The sequence below is a fragment of the Myotis daubentonii genome, chromosome 15 (genome assembly GCF_963259705.1).
Source record: "Myotis daubentonii chromosome 15, mMyoDau2.1, whole genome shotgun sequence".
Lineage (NCBI taxonomy): Eukaryota > Metazoa > Chordata > Mammalia > Chiroptera > Vespertilionidae > Myotis > Myotis daubentonii.
In genome coordinates, this window is record NC_081854.1 from 58,532,590 (window position 1) to 58,540,538 (window position 7,949).

The following is a 7,949-nucleotide window of genomic DNA, read 5'->3' on the forward strand; positions in this document are numbered from 1 at the left end:
TGCGTGAATGTTCTCTGTTTGTGTCCTGCGTGCATGTCCTGTGTGCGTGCATGTTCTCTGTTTGTGTCCTGCGTGCATGTCCTGTGTGCGTGCATGTTCTCTGTTTGTGTCCTGTGTGCGTGTCCTGTGTGCGTGCATGTTCTCTGTTTGTGTCCTGTGTGCGTGCATGTCCTGTGTGTGTGCGTGGCGAGCGGTGCTCATGGCTGCGTGCCCCCGGCTTGCTGCAGTGCCCCCGTCGATCGCTGTTCTGTGCGGAATAAATCGTGCCATCGGCCGGTTTGCTGAAGGCTAATGAGCCCGTGTCCAGCATCTGAGAAGCCAGATAACAAGACAGGCTTTTCTCCATTGGCTCCCATTGATGTATTAATTAATGGAACCCGAGGCTCCCCATTGAGCGGCAGGAGTGTTTAAATCACCGCTGAGCTGTGCGAGCGCAGCCCCCCACTCGCTCCCAGATGCGGCCGGGGCTGGGGGGCGGAGAGGGCACGTCTCCCTGACTGACCAGGGCCGGCCCAGGTGGGAGCCGGGTCGGCCAGGAGGCAAGCCCTCCATGTGAGCCGTGGGGCAGCTCGGGCTGTGCTGGTGGTCGGGTGGTGGGAGGGGCAGGGGCCAGGCCTCCCTTGGGACTCAGCTTTTGCTTCGCCCACTTCCTCTGAGATGTCTAAGATTCAAAAGAGCCCCAAGAATGGACTCCGGATGCTGTCTTCACCCCCAGGCGGCTGCGGGCATGGGGTGGGGGCGAGGGACTGTGGGCGTCCTGGGGGGAGGGCTGTGGGCATCCTGGGGGGGGCTGTGGGCATCCTGGGGGGCTGTGGGCGTCCTGGGGGACTGTGGGCGTCCTGGGGGGACTGTGGGCGTCCTGGGGGACTGTGGGCGTCCTGGGGGGACTGTGGGCGTCCTGGGGGGGGCTGTGGGCGTCCTGGGGGGCTGTGGGCGTCCTGGGGGACTGTGGGCGTCCTGGGGGGACTGTGGGCGTCCTGGGGGGGGCTGTGGGCGTCCTGGGGGGCTGTGGGCGTCCTGGGGGGCTGTGGGCGTCCTGGGGGGACTGTGGGCGTCCTGGGGGACTGTGGGCGTCCTGGGGGGCTGTGGGCGTCCTGGGGGACTGTGGGCGTCCTGGGGGGACTGTGGGCATCCTGGGGGGGGGCTGTGGGCGTCCTGGGGGGCTGTGGGCGTCCTGGGGGGACTGTGGGCGTCCTGGGGGGCTGTGGGCGTCCTGGGGGGCTGTGGGCGTCCTGGGGGGCTGTGGGCGTCCTGGGGGGCTGTCCAGCCCTGGGGTTGGTGGCTCTGAGCCATTGTTTACTCGTCAGGGGCAGCGAGCTGAGGGTCTGTGGGCCCCGCCTGGCCCCGCACGCAGGAGCTGCACAGACACTGACGTTGACGGTCCCGAGCCGTGGCCTGTGGGCAGTGGAGATGCGGGAGTGTGGGCCCCGGAGGGCCCTCTGTGACCACCCGGGGCTGAGGCTGTGAGGGTCCGGGGAGAACAAGTAAAGGAATAAGTGAGGGACCCACCTTATTGAATACGGGACGAGGGGGAGGCGGGTGAGCTGCGTCCGGCCTTCGGGGCCTCAGCTTCTCTGTGCCGTCCCCGAGGCCTCCCCAGGGCCCGTGTGTGCGGCCCTCGCTTCCCACGCAGGAGGACAGGGGCCCCTGAGCATTTCCTCCCGTACGCGGCTCACACTGTTCTCGACAACTTTGCTAGAAGCTTCATTTCCATCTTGGTCCCCAGAGACGACATGCGGCCGCCCCCACCCCCGCCCCCCCCACGCGCATGGGCGGGTCGCCCTGGGCAGAGCCTCTCGCCGCTGCCAGCGGGCGACGTTTCTCTGCGGACTCGCTCGCACCTGTGCATCTCCAGACGGCAGCCCCGGAGTATCCTGCGCCCGGCAGCCCCCGCCACCCTGCGTCCTGTGGGCCAGGGCCTCCGGGCGCACGGCCAGGTATCCTGCCCGGCACAGCTCTGCCACCAGCCAGCAAGGACCGGGCGCCCCGCCGTGGCCCCGGGCCCGCCACGGCGAGCCGCCGTCTCTCCCCTGTGCCCTGGGTCCTCTCCTGGGGGTGACGGAGGCCCCCCGCGGGCCCCTCTGCCGCACAGGGCCGCGCTCGCGAGGGCCCGCCAGGCCTGCCCGCCGCCCTGCAGCCTCTTCCCTCCCCACCCCAGACCCGCCGACCTAATGTTTGCAACCCGGATTCCACTCTATTTAGAATCAATAACCACTTAGAATTAAACTTCGAGCCGAACTATAAACCATAAAAGCCCCTGATTATTTCATTAGTAATTTGCTAATTGGCATTAGAGATTCAATTACACATTCCAAATATTTGATGAATTATTTCGGCGCCGTATAGAAAGCTGGGGACGGGGACAGGGACCGCATTTCTCAGGCAGCACTGAGCCCAGAGGGAGGGCGGCTCGCAGGAAGCCGGCCTGTCTGCGCGCCTGGAGCCTGACGCGGGGTGAGCGTGGGCCCCGGGAGGGAGGCGCCCGCCCAGGCGGCCCCCCCCCCCCCCCGTCACCCCCGCGCGGCCGGCGTCAGGGGGCGCCCCAGCCCCGGGGCCAGGCTTCTTCCCGCGGCTCTCACGCTCTGCCTGGGAAGACAGCTTCTCTTCCCACAACATAAGGTGCTTTCTCCCACCTTCTCGTCCTGCTGACGGGCTGCTTTTTGACTTGGATGAGAAGGAGTGAGCCCCCCCTCCCCACCCGCCTGATTCATCGCGCGCGGCCCTGTCTGCCGTGGACACCAGATGGCCCCACAACCTTCTCGGAACAGATTTGCATGCGATGCGGCGCGGCCCTGGCGTCCTCCCTTAGGTGTGGGAGTGCTGCTTCTCCGAGCGGGAAGAGGAGAAGATTTCAGGGCGTGAAACAAGATGCCCAAATGTTCGCTTCTGCTCCTGCGGGGAGTCGTCTGCCCGTGGGCACCGGCCCCACGCGGGCTGGGGGTGCTCAGGTGTGAGCGAGCCGGCTGCCGAGAACCGTCACCTGACCGCAGCCCTGTGCCCTGGGCACCGGCCCAAGTCTCCGGGGGACAACCAGGTGCCATGGAAACGCTGGTATTTGAAGCCAGGTGTTGGCTCCCAGTCGGCCTGGCCCTCGGGACACCTGCTTGTCTGTCTGTCCTGAGGACGGACGGCGGACGGGGAGCTGAACTGGGGTCCAATCAAAGCATAGCGCCCCCTCCCGCCACTGCTGCGCTCACCCTGGCCTGGGGGGCGGGCAGGGAAATACATTTCTCACGGATCCTTGCTTTGAATCCCCTGTTATTCTCCTAACAGGACGGGGGAGGCCGGCGTGCGGGAAGTTGGGAGGATGACGGGGTGATGCGGGTTCGGGAGGCGTGTGGAGCTCACACGGGGGCCCCAGGGTCGGAGGGAGCCCTTCGTGCCGAAAGGGCCAGCGACCCCGTGCTGTGCCACCTGGGCCTGTACCCTGACCGGGAACTGAACCGTGACCTCCCGGTCCACAAGCCACGCCCGGGCTGTGCCAGCTTCTAGGAGCAGCTGCCTCAAGTCCCTGTGGACGCTGGGTGAGTTTAGAGCCAGAGCCGTAGTGACCAGCTGCCGGCAGTGACCACCCAGAGGAGGCCCGTGCCCCCCTCCCCGCCCGGAGCCACTGGAAGCCGGACGCTCCCGGAAGCACGGCCCTTGCTTGTCCCGTCACCCCCAGAGCCTGGGAGAAGCTCCTGGGGGAGGGGTGCTCGTCGGCAGAGAGCCCCTCCCCCCAGGTTTGCGTCCAGCCTCCGGCCAGGGCCCCCGCGGGCCCTCCCCTGGCCCCTGCCTCCCACCTGCCGGGCCCTCAGGCGGATCAGCTCTTCCCTGGCTCCGGATCGACATCCAACAGCCACACGGAGAGGAAATGCCGGCTTTTACGTGGGAACAGAGCGGGTGTGGACGGCCTCTATCATCCAGGTCAACGCAAGGTCAAGGCCGGCAGGGCGGACTGACCGAGGGGGACGGTCTGCTGGCTCGCCTCCTTCTCCGTCACCGTCTGTCCCCCAGACCCTCAAGGCCGGGCAGGGCCGCCTCCTCCCGGGGCCTGGCCCTGCAGCCCGAACGCACCGCGGTGCCTGCCACACACACACACACACACACACACACACACACACACACACACACACCTATACACACACCCTCATACAACTCTTCACACCCACACATCCTCACCCTCATACACACACAAACTCACAGACCTATACACACCCCTATACACATACCCTCACACAACTCTACACACCCACACACACACTTTCACCCTCACTCACACACACCCTCACACACAATGCTACACACCCACACACACCCTCACCCTCACACACCCACCCACGCACCTGTGCGCACACACACACACCCTCACCCTCACACACCCACCTACACACCTGTGCGCACACACACATCCCTCAGGGCTGTGAGATGGTGCCTGGTCCCACCGGGCACCCCGTCTCCCTCCCTGGAGCACATCTGTCTGCTGAGCAAGGTGTCAGGCTCTGTGCCAGGGAGCCCACAGAAGTGGCCTGTCCCCGCTCAATGGACCTCCCCACCCAGTGGGAGGGACACGGCCAGTGCCCAGCCACAGTGGCCTGTGCCAGGAAGGGCAGGACAGATGGGTGGGAAGAGCGTGGGTAAGATGTCACCTGGCCCGGCTGGGGGAGGCGGAGGTCAGAGGGAACCTGACGATATAACAGAAGAAAACTACTGAGAGGTGAGAGGGGCTGAGGTCCGCCGCCTCCGAAGGGAGTCGCTGGGAGGGAGGAGGTGCCGCCAGCCCTGGTCCTGGGGATGCCACGTGGGGGGGAGGCCTGCGTGGCCGCGGTGCCCGGCGGTGGCAGTGGGCCTGGGAGGGAGCTTCGCACCCGGCGTTGGGACTTTTACTTGAGTTGCTGGGGCAGCGATGAACGAGGCAGGGAGGGTCCGGGGCCAGGGAAGGTGTGGCATCCGCGTGTGTGACACGGGCGCTCTTTTAAAGACGAGGGGGTCGAGCATGGGGCCCTAAACGGCCTGCTGTGGGGTGTAGGCAGGAGCCCTCTGCCGCCCGCCCCCCGCCCCCCGTCTTCCCCGCCCCCCCCCCCTCCGCACAGCCCCAGCCCCGGGAGGGAGGCTCCGGGTGGGAGGCAGGAACGGCCGGGCGACGGTGGGAGACGCAGCAGAAGCTCTGAGAGCAGAAGTCAAGTCTGGGGCCTGGGGCTCTGGGGGAAGGTTGGAGCGGCCCCGGGTCCCGTGGGCAGGGGGGGTGGGGGGGGCCGAGCTGAGGCTCCACATCTGGATCCCATCAGGCCGGTGAGACGGCGCTCACGCGCTGCCGTGAAGGCTTGACAACCCGAACGCTGGTCCGAGCTCAAAGGGGACTCGGGCTCTGGGGCGGTCGTCAGTGAACCTTCCATCGCACCGAGTGGACTGAGCGCCAGTGGCCCCCAAGTGCGGACGAGTGGGCGTCCTGCTGACCCCGAAGGGCCCGGGACCACGTGGGACCAGCCGGGCGCTGCACCCCGGGGTGGGGCCGGGACCCTCGAAGCTGCTTGTCTGAAAAGCTTTAACCCGGCGCCCCCGGGTCTGCGCCCGGCTCCTGCCTGGATTTCCGAGCAAATGAACACCGGCTTCTTTTATTTTTACTTATTTATTTTTATTTAATCCTCACCCGCGGATATTTTTCCATTGATTTTTAGAGAGAACGGAAGAGAGGGAGAGACAGAGAGGAATGTTGGTGTGAGAGAGACACGTCGACGGGTTGCCTCCTGCAGGCGCCCCGAGCAGGGCCTGGCAGGGGAGGAGCCTGCAACCGCGGTACATGCCCCTGACCGGCATCGAACCCGGGACCCTTCGGTCCGCAGGCCGACGCTCTATCCACTGAGCCACACCAGCCAGGGTGACCGAGGCTTCTGGCTGGGAATTCTGTGTGCAGACGGACTGGGAGAAGCACCCTGGACGCCCTGGGCACCTGCTTCAACTTGGTCCCTGAGGGCGGCTCCCCGTCCCTGTCCAGGGGCCCACCTGCCTCTGAGGGGCGGGTCCCGAGAACTGACAGGTACATGGGGCTCCCCAGGGGACAGCAGGGGCCGCCACTCCCCAGCTGTGACAGCGGCACTGCCCCAGGTGCTGCCCGGTCCCCGGAGGAGGCGTGTCCCTGGCCAAGCACCTCCACTCCCCGGAGGCAGCCCGCCCGCCCGCCCGCCCCTGCCCGCCAGGAGCTTGGCATCTGGCAGGAAGGGCTGCAGCGCCCAGCGAGGCCCGCACGCAGGGACGGAGGACCGTGAGGGCTGGGAAAGACCCACAGCCCCCGGTGGCCCCACCCCGCAGCCCCTCAGCTTCCTCCCGTCCCAGGACTACGGTTCTGAGGTCCCCGGGGAGCCATGGGCTCGTTACGGCTGCTCGTCCCCCCCTCCCCTCGTGTGAGTGATGGGAGGGGCGGGGCCTCTGCCTGTGACACCCGCGCTGTGAGCAGGTGCCGGCTGCAGGACGACATCCGCACTGGCCGTTCCATCCGAGGCGCGAAGAGGATGTGTCACCCCAAACCCACTGACGGCTGCACGACTCCAGGCCTGTGCACAGAGCGAGCAGCGGGTGGGCGGGACGGCCTGTCGCTGGGCCCGCAGGAGGTGAGGCCCCTGTGCGGGCGCCCGGGCCATGTCCTGATACTCCCCGCGGCCAGGCCCTCCCTCCTGTTTCAGTGAATAAAGCTGAGCCCGGCCGGCGTGGCTCAGGGGTCGAGGGTCGACCTAGGAACCAGGAGGTCACCGTTCGATTCCCGGTCAGGGCACAGGCCCGGGTTGCGGCTCGATCCCGTGGGGGGTGAGCAGGAGGCAGCCGGTCCACGATTCCCTCTCATCGTTGACGCTTCTATCTCTCTCCTTCTCCCTCCCGTCCTCTCTGAAGTCAAACAAGATCTATTTTAAAAAACGAAGCAAAGCTGGTGCTGTCACCGCTCCCCGTGTCCCGGAGGAGCCGGCACAGAAGCGGGAAGCAGCACCTGCCTGTTTAGCTCGGGGCTGTACACACCCTGCGCCCGGCAGAAACGGCTCCTCGTTTTTTCAATGAAAGCCCGTGTCAGTCACAGTCGCCTTCTCACGCTGAGGAGCTGGGAAAGGCACCCGGTCGTACCCGCAGGCTCCACAGGCGGGCGCCGTGGCCTCACGCGCGGGCGGAGCCTGCAGACCCCCGTGCGGTGTCCCTGCCCCGGGCCCGCTGCTCCCCGCGAAGGCGCACGATTTCACCCGCAGTGAGAGGACCCCCTTCGCTTGCGACGTTAGAATTCCTAAGAGGTTTTATTTATTATTTTAAAAAATATTTTATCAATTTCAGAGAGGAAGGGAGAGAGAGAGAGAGAGAGAGAGAGAGAGGAGAGAGAGAGAGAAACATCAATAATGAGAGAGAGTCACGGACCGGCTGCCTCCTGCACGCCCCACACTGGGGATGGAGCCCGCCACCCGGGCTGTGCCCTGAGCGGGCATGGAACTGTGACCTCCTGGTTCAAGGGCCCACGCTCAGCCCCTGAGCCCCGCCGGCCGCCTGTGAGATCGTGGACTCGGATGTCGGTGCTGCACGTGGTGCAGGCGCGTGAACAGATGTGGGCAAAGCCGGTGGCTCCCCAGGTGAGGCCAGTGTTGCCAGTGGCCCCTGCAGGCGGCCAGCGCCGGGGAAGGAGCCGGGGACACGGCGGGCGGGACCAGGACGGAGGCGCCTGGCAGCACGGCCTCCTCCCAGGAAGGAGTTAACCGCGGAAATAAAACCAGCGAAGTGTCGCCTCCAGACGTCCATTCCAGCGCCGCCTGCTTCCTCCCAGCTCACACGCCAGATGTTCGCCCTGGCTAATCGCTGCAGATGTAATGGGCTAGAATGCCGCACTTGGCGGGCTCGCTGGCATCCGTCCCGCATCCTGCGCGAGGGAGAGGATTTTAAAAATATAATGATATCTCATTAATACCCAGGTTTTATTTCCTTTCCGCGGGACGGGACTGAGA